The sequence below is a fragment of the Eufriesea mexicana genome, unplaced genomic scaffold (assembly GCF_001483705.2).
Source record: "Eufriesea mexicana isolate 0111107269 unplaced genomic scaffold, ASM148370v2 scaffold5020, whole genome shotgun sequence".
Taxonomy (NCBI): domain Eukaryota; kingdom Metazoa; phylum Arthropoda; class Insecta; order Hymenoptera; family Apidae; genus Eufriesea; species Eufriesea mexicana.
In genome coordinates this window covers 91169-103789 of record NW_016912977.1, presented here as the reverse complement: position 1 = coordinate 103789, position 12621 = coordinate 91169, and the positions used below count along the sequence as shown (strand labels likewise).

Sequence of the window (12621 nt, the reverse complement as noted above, 5' to 3'; positions counted from 1 at the left end):
ATTAGTTAAGTTCATTTCATTGAAGTTTGTAATTTGGATAAACATAATTGAATTTTTTAGGTGATCGAGGAATTGGAAGTCGAATTGGGAACGTTTCGAGTGGCTCCTATTGTACTTAGGAAATAGAAACTTAGTCTAGTGCTTGGTAAAATGACCGATGAGAAGCAGATGTACTCGTAAGGAAATGCTCGAAGAACAACGAACGACCCTGGACCAAGGGATGAAAGAATTGTCCGTGGGCTAGAGACTCGATCGGCCAAGTGGAATAAAGAAAAAAGGATTTTCGATATCAAGTGGCAAAGGCGAGTTGCTGTGAAGAGTTCTCAAGGGCCATTCAAAGATTCCAATTTGTCCTTCGTCGCCTAGGTATTACACGACAGCTCGAGAAAGTCGAGGAAAAAAAATCTACCAGGTGTTCTTCGTTGGGGTTGAACCTCTTGCGTAAAAAGACACCGTTTCCAGGTTCATTAACACCTTGCGCTACAATTTAATTAGGAGAAATAGTACATTGGAGGAGCGTTTCATTGTAGATAGTCTGGGTATAGTTATTTCGCTTTGAATAGAATTATCAAAGTTATCTAAAATTGGTAGGAAATTTTATTCGTGTTAGAACGTGTCAAGTATAGTTTTACTAGTGTGACGAAAGTAATATGTATCTCTGTGTGGTTTGGTATGAGAAACTCGTGTCGTGCTAGACTATAAGAAATATTGAAAAATTGACTATATTTATAGTAAAAGATAAATCACATAGTTAAGTGACCAGAGTGATAGCACTAAATGCGAAAATTTAAATTAAAAGTTTGAAAATGGTCATTTAAGTTGTAGGTTTAGTGTTAACTATTTATCTACTTATTTATTTAGACAAAAAGTAAGACACTAATAATTGTTTAGTTCTATCCACCAGATCCTTGATGCTAGCACTGTAAAATCAGATTCTAGATTGATGGAATTAATACAACTGCTTTTAGTGAAATTAATATTAATTTCTATTGCAATGAAAATGTAATTATAACACTTATAAACGAAACAAAATACATATTTATCTATTTTCACGTGTTAAATACTATCTCTCTATTTAAATGTAATTATTTACACCTTCTATTCCTGCCACATTATACATAATAGTAATTAATGTGGCATAAATGAAAGGTATTTAAATACACATTAATAGTTGATGGTTTCTGTATTAAAATTGCAAAAATTACTTTTCTCCAAATTAAATGTCAAATATATAGCGGAATCTCATAGTGCTAAATTTACGTGGTTTTAGTTCAATATTTCTATGCTTGTTTCTCATTGTCAGTTAACAGAAGCAAATGATAATTATTCCGGTCATGACTTTTAATTATACAAATAGTAGATTGTTTGTTATTATGTTATATTAATCTGTTGACGTGCAGGATAGGATTTTAATGAAATATCTTCTACATTTTAGTTTTCCAAACACGTAGTACTATAGTTTTAGTTCCCAGAAGCCCTCTTAGCTGCTCAGTAGCAATAACTCGATGCACATGCGAGCGACTCGGACAAAGATAATCGACCAATCAGAGCCATATTTATAGCTCAGAGATTTGTGACGATAAGCTCGCTTTTCATGAGATTTGTTCAAACTGGTTCGAGGAATTCCATACGTTATCGTATTAGTTTTGCCCGTCTTTTATTTAATTTATCAGATTTACCATGATTTTCTAAATATGAAAACATATTCTCACCTTTGACCATTTGTCAGTCATGAAAGAATATCTAATCCTTTCCATTATGTAAACGCATCAGTATTGCCAAATTTTATATGCTTTTGATTAATATTTCATTTGAAAATATAATACTAGTAGGCGCTATAATAACGTCATATATATATAGTATAGTAATTACAAGACCATTTATCATTGAGACTAATATAAAAAGAGAATTATTAAACAGAAACTGTAATTAAATAAATTATGGGATAAGTATTAAATGTGTTCAACAAGTGTGTCCACACGATCATGCCATCAGAACAGCATCCATCGTTAACACACGATTACATAATAAAGAGGACAGGGACTAGCATACCATACAATTCCCATTACCTCGTTAGAGATCAATGAAAAAATTATAGGAAATTGGGCTAATTACAGTGTCCAACAAATTTTTACTTTTTTCCTAATCTGTAATATCAATTGGATGATTCTTTTAGAGTTTACTTTCCTGAACAGGAATCTGTAATTGAAATTGCCCTACCACCCTTTTTCGGAAAGTGTAAATTTTTCGTAAAAGGCATGATTTTTAGCTAAAATGAAGTATTACATAAGAAATAAGAAAGGTAGAAGATTCAATATTGTCTTACAAATTAGGTGAGAGTATCCTAAGTTTATTAGTATTCATAATTATAATTATTTATGTTCCTGAATAATTATAATTGCTCATCAAAATTTAAAAATAAGCCTCTTACTGTACTTTCTATGCATGTCCTTGTATTTTTATAAAAAATTCTTTATCTGACACAAATTTGTTACATAGTAGCGTATTCTGTAAGCTTTTCATGCAGTAGCTCTCATTTTTTATATTTATAACATGTATATGTTTTCATGTATTTTTTTATACTAATTGTAAAATTATAAGAAATTTCTCTAAATCACTTGTAATTTAACACAGTTTCGTTACTCGATACATCAATATAAATGACTTTTCAATATAACGTTGCTATAAAATAAACTTCCACCTAATTTTTAAGTTGAGGATGAATCTCTCAACATTTTTACTTCATTAATCAATGGTTTACGAATGGAAAATGATTAAGAATCAATTATGTAAAAAATCTAATTGTTCGCCTTTGTTTTGGGCAAAAGAAAAGGAAAACATTTAAAAATTAAATGAAATTTTGAATTATGGATTTTATAAGCAAAGAAATATTGTGCTACGATTGTATAATGAGTTTCTTATTTCTACTTTAAATTATATTTTCTAAATACACCATAATGTAATCACATAATTGTGCAAAAATTGTCTGATGTACTGTCCAAAACTGATTACATTCAAAATCATAAAAATTTAATTCTAAGAAAAATAAATTAAGCGTCAAAAAAAGATAATTTCTATTTTTTTTCCCTACCCTATCAATACCCATAACAAAAATCAGTTTCACCACCATAAACGCTAAATTCCAAATCAGTCTCTTCGTATTAAATTTATTTTCCATCATCTACCGCAACGCAAATAAAATGAGAAACTTGAGGTTATTGTTTCTAAAAAAATATTTACGATACAAATATAAAAGTTCATAAAGTAATCACAGACATTGAGTAATATATAACTTTTTCACTGCCGAATTGATTTATTCGAATGTAATGGGAGCATATAACCAAAGTAAGTAACCAATTTAAATAACCAATAAGATTCAAGCTTCTGCGATTTGCGATCAGCGCCATCTATGATTTTGGATCTAATGCCTCGAAAAGTAATAGGAATATAGAATAGGCGTGGAGGTCGTCTGTACCCTAGTCACGTGATAGACAAGGACAGAAAGTGCTTAGAAAATGGCAGAGTTGATTCGGCAGTGAAAAATTAATTAATTACCAACTTTCTGCAATTAATTCGTAAACTTTTATAGTTGCATTGTAGAGCTAAAACTATAGGCAACATTCTTTGGCAACTTTCGCAAATAATTTGTAGCTAATTAATTTATTATTAATAATTATTTGATGGCGTGGGTGATTTAGTAACAACAAGCGGTATGGCTGTTCGATAAAATATTTTATTATCAGCAAAACTAGAAGGAAAATGCGAACAAAAGTGACACGTGAAAATGCCCAAGGGCATGATGTTTATAATGCGTGCATGAATATTCACAAATTAATTGCCTAAAGATAGTAATTAGTGACAAACTATTAGCTTGTCCGGCATCAGTTCAAACACTCGGTGGAATAATTATTCATAATTAATTAAATAGCAACAAATTTATTTCCAAAAATATATTGGAAGGTTCTTTAAGGATGCGTGAAGACGTTGCAATTATAAAAGTTCATAAATTAATCCTAAAAATTGATTAATTCATTAATTTTTCACTGCCGAATCAACTCTGCCATTTTCTAAGCACTTTCTGTCCTTGTCTATCACGTGACTAGGGTACAGACGACCTTCACGTCTATTCTATATTCCTATTATTTTTCGAGGCATTAGATCCAAAATCATAGATGGCGCTGATCGAATGTCCTTGATCTTTTAGTGCCGTATCAACGAACTACATTAGGGGTGCATTGAGTTCATTAATTAACAAGAATCGAACTATGTATCATATTTTATTGCACATTTTACACATTTTTTTTTATCCTTTGTTATATGTACATTAACATGGAAGAACATACAGTTATTATTATACGTAAACAACATTTACTATTAATTTTAATAGTTTATAATAGTTTATTAATTAATATATTATTGATTATTTATAATTTGTACAATATAAAAATCACAAGCGACGCTCAAAGCAATAAATAAATTATATCGTTGTGAATACAAGAAAGAAATACATATATATCTATGTCGTTTGTCTATATAGTCATATTAAATTGTATTTCTTTTTTCTTTCGTAGAGTGCTATGTGTGAGCGGCATTGCACTTTATAATCAGATCACGCGTAGTTACGGCACTGTCGAGGCTAGAGACGCGCGTAATGACTGCGTGGCGGTAAAATCCGGTATACACGTTACCGATGAATATTTTCTTTATTTAATCAAATTGAAAACTGTTTCGACAATTTTGTTCTATGGTTTCTTCTTCAAAGAAGCCTATAGAATACGATACTATATAACAAATTCGTGACAAATAAAGAACTTCTTGTAAAAATGCAAAAATACTGCATAGAAAGTGCTCCTGTTGGCTTATTTTTAAATTTTAATAACCAATTATAATTATTCAGAAGTACGGGTAATTATAATTTTTGACATATATAAACTCGAGATACTTTCACCTATCTTTTGAGACCAGAACGAACCATCTAACATTCTTAATTTTTATGTAATACTTCATTTTATTCAAAAATCGTGTCTTTTCTGAAAAAACTCACAATTATGGAAAACTGATAGTAATAGAGCAATTTCGCTTATAATTTCGTTTTCAGGAAAGTAAACTCTACGAGAATTACCTAATGGATCTTACAGATTGAAATTCGTATGCAACAATATTATCGCAATCTTATGAAACAAAATCAAAAGACTAAAACAATATCGAGGTCCAAGTATATGGAGATAAAAATGTAATGATAAAAGTTAAAGAGAAGTAAGAAAAATTAATGATGAATTTATAATATAGTACAGAGCTCAGTATGTGAGTGGTGTGCATGTTTAACTGATTATAATAAGTACAATAGGCCCACTTTCTCCAATAGAGTGAAGAATATGACATTTATTTTCATTATTAACAGAAAACGTTACGCTGTTGAAGTGAATAGGGGTAATAACGGGAGGTACAAAACATCGGTGGAGAAATAGACTGCGTTAATATAACATTCCTGACATCATTACCTATTCTGCTAATATTCACTAGAAACGCGGAAATAGAGATTTTGGGTCTATCAGAGGTGGAATCCAACGAAGCATTATGCAACTTTTACCACAGTGCCATGTTGCATGCCAACCTTCCAGCTCTCCCCTATATCTAGTTACAATTATATCACTATATCAGGACAAAGAACATTACAAACACGTGAATTTATATGCGGTGAAAAAGTTTCCGCCAAAATTGAAAATTTATTTTCACTACCTAAATTAACTTAACATCGCTGTGAAAATGTTTCGAAAGCACAATCCACACCTAACCTAACCTATATTTCTCTCATGACGCAAGCCAGATCAGAGTTAACCCGAACTTAATTTAACCTCTACAATGACGAAAATTGTTTCAAAGTATACTAATCGTAACCTAACCTCTATCTTTCGCATGACGCAGTCCACTCCGAACTTCTATTTCACTGTATTAGTGACAAATAAGTCCGACTGTTCATAAATCGACGATTGCTGACTACGTAGTAATACATCTTGCTCCATGGTCCTGTGGTGAATTCATGGCAATCAGCCGAAAGGGCAATTTCACTTCCGGTCAGAGGCCGTCGGACGACAAATCGAACGTCATCACGGCTGCAATTATCCGGAATCCCTGTGAATAGACGCATTCGGAGAAGCTGTGGTCTTACTCGATAATGACGCCACGAAAATCTCAACTAGCGGTTAACGGTAGTCCATCTAGCGGAATGAAGTCTTCGTTGCGATTACTCTCTATAGCAAACACTGAGAACTCTATGTCAAAGTTGGTGAATTTTATGAGAAATTTCTCATTCTCCGGATTCTCCTCGGGTACTTTACCTACGATCATCTAACTTTGGGAACGGTTATTCCGTTTTTCTTCGCTTCTTACTCGAGCTGTAGATCTTGGATCTTCGGCCGTTCGTTGGAACTTTTCTTTGGAAGTTTTAGGGACTTTTCTCGATTTTCAGGAATATCTTTCACATCTCTCTTCTAATCTTTTGTTAAAACCGTGTCTTCGTTCCGTTTAGAATCGAAATTCTCGAGCAACGAAAGTAATTGCGAATCGCCTTAATATTTCGCTGCGTTGCGTTAACAGTCACTGTCTCGCAATCATTTTCACGATCAAAGTCAATTGTTTTCATTGTAATTCCCGCAGCTGTGTTTCGATATATGCGATTCGTTATTTTTTTGTATTTTTATTCCCTCGTGGTCAACTTACCCGTATAACCATGGAATAAAAATAAAAACATCCTAACTCACATTTCACGAGTCGATGCGCTCGTTTAATTGCTGTCGTCCAATTAAACATGCCACGACTTTCAAAATACGAGTTTTACCAGCGCAAAAATTGATAACGAACACACGATATCCGTTAAATATTCGCCATCTTCGTTCGAGAAATATGAGATACAAGATTTCCTAATTTAAATATCGTACATAACCTAACTTCTTCGTTTATGGATTCAGCGAATTCTCGAATTCTTTTTTTTTTTCGAAAGAACTTCCTATGAACTTTGCAGTAGAAATTAGCAAGTTTATTTTCAACTTGTCTCCGATGATTAGAACGATCCACATAGTGAAATAGAATGGAGAACAGTCCAAGAGCAGTAGGTGTGAATCGGTTAGACGTGTAGCAAGTCACAAAGGACACGATTGAAAGTGAATAAATGGAAAGCTTGTTCACCTCGCTAATCAACAAATAACAATTGAGGGTGCTAGATGTAGAATGGGAAGTTTTCCTAGTGATCCCGAAACAGTAACAGTGTAGAAATCCCTAGGATACCTGCTTTTTCACTTAATAACGAATAATAAGCAAACCAATTATTTGTTATTAGAACAAATTAACAATTTCAAACAGTTAATAGTCACTTTACCATATTGACCATTTCTAATTTAATTCCCTAATTTATTTCCTTTTTCTGGTGATATATCTTATGGGCACAACGGATATGTGTTTAATTATTTCTACTGTCATAATAGATCATAATGATCGAAGACAGAGAATGAATGAAAATAAATAACTCGTGTTCGTTTATCTGCGTTCACATAACCAATGTCAATTAAAATTGAGTGACAATAAGTGCAGGTACCCTCATGGTCGTGAAGGAGTCGTCGTCTGATTAAAGGTCGTTTTATTCCACTGATCGAGACATCAAAAACGTTTTTTAATATCACATTTTGTACGAATCGTCTATTAATATTTAATTATTTTAGAAAATGTTCTTAGCAAATCTTTATGGAAACTTCAAAAGTGAAAATTGGATCTCCATTGGATTTCAGAAAATTGTTGCTAGCTTCAGAGACATGTCTTAAGGGCTCATCAAGAAACATTTGATTATGGTACCTTCTGCTCAAAGGTGACACAGTATCTTCCTCATTCCAATTTTTATCACCTAGTTCCCTTACTCCATTATTGCCACTCTCCGTTCCTCATTCTTTTGTCATTTCTTCCGTTAATTCCTGCTTCGTCAGTTTCTTCATTCTCTTCGACTTTACTTTCTTAATAATTCTTGTCCTTGCTATCACTCCTTTGTCTCCCTTTATTGTATTTTCCTCTGCACTCCTTTCTCTCATATTTATTAATCCCTTCCTCCATCACCCTGTCAATCCGGAATCTTTCTGAACCGAGATCAAAAGATTTCGAACTCGGATAATTACGTATTTCGAAAAAGTGGATCGATCATCCGCGTTATCGAGTCAGTATCAAATTCGACACCTAAATGCACTCCTATCGTCAAGATCATTCGTATGATGTTTGATCGTTAGAGCAAATGATCAAGAACAGTTAAACACAGGATCACTATCCACCAGACTGATTTACGAGTCAGAATTACGTTACCAATGCAGCGTAGTTTATTGTAATGTGATTCTTGCCTCTGCTAACTATTAATATAGCCTGTACGATTCGAAATTAATATTTAAACTAGAAACCGAAACCTTTGTCGACCACTTCCGGCCAGTATGATTAGCATAACGTCGAATTTCAAAGTCAAATGGCAAAACTAGGACTTTATCTGTCGGGGAGGTCTGTTAAGGAAAACCTGTTCGAGGTCATCTTCGGCGTACGATGAACGAACGAACCAAGTCAGATGTTTTACACTTGTATAAATGGTCGTTGTACTTTAATTCCTCGGAACGTAGGAATTCTACAATTCTACATTTTCGATAACAAAGTAGCATTGATAGGAAAATTGACACTTTGTGACACAAATTAAACCAAATTCTACTGAATTGCGACGAATGAATTGATAAATTGATCACATATTGAATAATGGTCATGTAATCAAAGAGTCACATATTGGAAAATGATAGGACAATTACAAACTCGTGTATTGAACCTCAGAAGTATAGAGGAAACGTGGAAGGAAGAGGAAACGTGGAAGGAAGAGGAAACGTGCACGTGGATCGGGATCCTAATTACAAACTCGTGTATTGAACCTCAGAAGTATAGAGGAAACGTGGAAGGAAGAGGAAACGTGCACGTGGATCGGGATCTAAAAGCTAAAGATCAAGATCAACGCAGCTCTGGTGTAGTAAAAACATCTAGATCCTTTGGCTAGTTTTATGGTTCACTATAGTCTCGGATGTAATGAGCATCGAACAATTAGGGAAGTGAAAAGGATGTTACTAAATGGCTCCTGTCAATCAGCATCCAATAATAGATGGGAGGCACACGCGTGGTATATACCACTACTTACTCGAGCGATTATGGTCGCAGACGCGTGTAACAGACTGCCAATTGCAGTGAAAACCAGGGATTTCCCTTGTGACGATGTCTAATTTTGACATGATTGACTGAAACCATCGTACAATCGTGACAGGGTTAGACTATCAGCTGAGATGCACGAGAACGACGAATCGTACCCTTTGGAAAATATTTTATTTCAATTTTTTGTTACACTTTTTGGTCAAACTATAACGGGACAGAAGTAACAGAGGAGAGGCTGGATGAATAACGTGAAAGAAAATGATTGTGTGTTTTACTCTGAACCTTCTGGAGGTCTCAGAAAAATTTTTTAGCAAACCTGTGTCATAGAAAGTTGTATAATAATGGCTAAGTCAGAAGATGCGTCTTTGTGAAAAGATATTATTGTTACGGATCCTTCTGAGCCTTCCTGACTGGAGAAAGGCAACCATAGTATATGACTAAAGATGGCGGTTTTTAGACATTCAGAAGACTTCGTGTCTAATGCAGCAAGAGTAATATAACATATTTTTCAATTAAGCAAGTATCGTACAAAATTAAAAACAGTGGATATAGTTAAAAATTCTCAATCCTTTATCTATCTATACGTTAATACAATTGTTCTGGAAGACGATAAAATTCTAAAAATTTTCATCGAAAAGAAACTTCTATCTAAATAAATATTTATTAACATAAATTTATTATTATTATTATTATTATAAAATCTTCCCTATTATTATATTATATTATATTATATTATCTTTATATTATATTTCCTATATTTATTATTATTATAAACACTCTCCTCCATTATTCTCCTCCATCTCGGCTCCCCAAGAAAATCAAGATACGAATGAGATAATTGCTAGGTATCAGGAAGATTTTCGAAGAATATGTTTGCATTCTCTTGAATTAAAATCGATCTGACTAGAATTAATTCTTTATTACGAATTCTTAGTCCTAAATTGGAAGGAGATGCTAATGAAGATTCAATGTGGTTAACAGGTTGACAATGCTCAGAAGTGTCTATCAGTATCAGTTCACATGAACAGCGACGATTAACGAGTAGTCACGCTAATCGACGATAAAACTCGAGCATTCTTACCTTCGCTCGACGCTCGATCTTGACACGATTCTCATTCCCAGCCCTCTTGAGCCCCTTTCACGACGATTTCTCTCCTCTGGTGGCTTTATCAGGCTCACTGATCAATCTTCCACAAGGATCCATTCGATCTTCCGCGCTCTTTTCCAGCCTCATCACTGTCCCCTTGTCGTAGGCCTTAACGAATTCTCATAATCAGTTCCTTTCGGTTTCAAAATTCAGATTCCAATCCCACTATCTCTTGCGCGAAATTTCACGCAGTTTCTGCCGCGCGTACTCGATGACTCGAGGAACCGATTACTCCAGACGATCGAAGGACAAAGATTGTCTATTCGAAATTACCAAAATTCTTTGGTAGAGGTCCTAGAAGAGTTTCTGACGAACATGGTATCGGAAGTCACGTTGCAATCGATATTAAGGCTAATTTTGTTAAATGATAGGTGGACTCCGTTAAATTACACGATCGCATGATTTGGAAAAAAAAAAGGGTCACGGTCTAGACGAGGAATGTGAATCATTTACTAGCACACAGTTGGAACAAAGTGTCCAATTGCACGTAGCAGCCTAGGGCAATTAGGCACTAAACCAGCCACATCGAGACTCTTCGTCCATTCGTCTGTTCAATGTTCAGGCCTGTGATACCAGCTGGCCTTCGACTTGGCCTGATCCCCTATCGTGGCTTTCATTTCTACGTTGAAAAACCGACTCCGCGAATAGGAGCCGGAAAGTTATTAAACTAAACCTGATATTTTGAAAGAAATCTAATCAGACAGTACTTATTTCTGACAGGGACAAATTTGAGATCGTTCAGTTTCTCCTTGGTGAATCGATTAGATCGTTTAGGATATCTGGGGATTCCTCTTTCCTTAAAGAAACTTTCCGTCAAGATCCCTTAGAATTTACAGGAACGTTCTGAAATCGTTGCACCATGAAATGGTCAGAACTCACGAAAAGATTCGGTAAAGAAATAAGAAACTTAGAGTCACTTAGTGTCCGAGGAATTTCACAGAGCCTCTCTGTAATGCCCCATGATCCAAGCACGAAGTTACGGTGAATCGGAAAAGAGAGGTTTCTTTGGCAATGAATTCACTGATTCCTCGTGGTTATGTCAATGAATCGGAGACGGAATGCACTTCTAGAGGAAGAGGAACACGACGCGCCTCGGACAAGTGCCGCGCGCAGACTAAGCCTTCCAACGCGGCTTCAGCACAACTTCCAACACGCGTGCTGTGCGCAGGGCTCGATGTGCGTCCCACACCTACAGCCCTGAACCGGGGACACGCAACCCCCGACTGAAGATTAACCCGTTGGTTTAGTCGAGAAACAGCCGCCAGCTAACGGCGATTAAGTAAGTGGAAACGATTGTGTCCCGCGAAAAAGCGGGGTGAGATTGAATGGAGGTGTGGCCTGTCCTCGGATTCATCCGGCTGTTTATGTAATGCACATTTTTTGGATTTCACGGATTTGGCATATATTCAGCATATTTCTATACACATGCATGAATTTACAGAGGAGCGAGGGAGATAAAGATTTCGAGATTTTATATGATATTGTATAATATGAATTTATTTATAAATTTGCCTTTTGAAGAGTTTGGCTCACATTGGATTTTGTAACAAGATAATTCCTAACATCCTTATAAACATATAAATAAGGCTTGTACAAGGTATAAATTGTGATTTATTTTTGAAAATCGCATATATGGAAATTTGCTTTTGCAAACAAGTGATGTAGTTTTTCTAGAATAATGCCTAGTATTTATTGTATAGTAGCTAGATATAAATATAAAATACCTAAGTATAAATTTATTATATAGGAGCTAAATCTGAATATAAAATACCTAAATATGAATTTATTGTATAGAAGCTAAATATAAGTATAAAATATCTAAATATGGATTTGTTATATAGATCCGGAATGTAGGTATAAAATACCTAAATATGAATTTATTATATAGATTTTGAATATAAATGGATAACAAAATACTATTATTGGAATTTTAGTAAGCTGTTTACATGTAATAATAAGTTAAGTTCAAAAGCATACAACAGGGAAAATGTCATTACTATAGGAAAATTAATTTCCTATCAACGACGATAACAAAAGGTGAACGGTATCAAAAAAACTGTCCTGACCAGAAGGGGTAGACTAACTAAGTGCATATCCCATAAGATTGTTCAGTCTCCCATCTGACCATATCGCCGATTCTAAATATAATAGCCAGGTTAAAGAAGTCTGCTGCTTTAGCTGATCTTATTAACCCAGTTCTTATCGATTCCCCTCAGGGTTTCGTTCACAATATGTGCTCTGCTCCTTGTCGTGGCTCACTCTTT

At 34.5% G+C, this 12621-nt stretch overlaps 1 protein-coding gene across 1 annotated transcript in view; it reads right to left on the bottom strand.

The window, feature by feature from the left end:
* Nucleotides 1–10944, bottom strand: part of LOC108551847 (adenylate cyclase type 6) — a 92465-nt gene extending 81521 nt beyond the window's left edge. The window contains exon 1 of the mRNA XM_017906175.1: nt 10292–10944. The gene's annotated coding sequence lies outside the window, so the exon portion shown is untranslated. The remainder of the gene's footprint in view (nt 1–10291) is intronic.
* Nucleotides 10945–12621: the final 1677 nt, after the last annotated feature.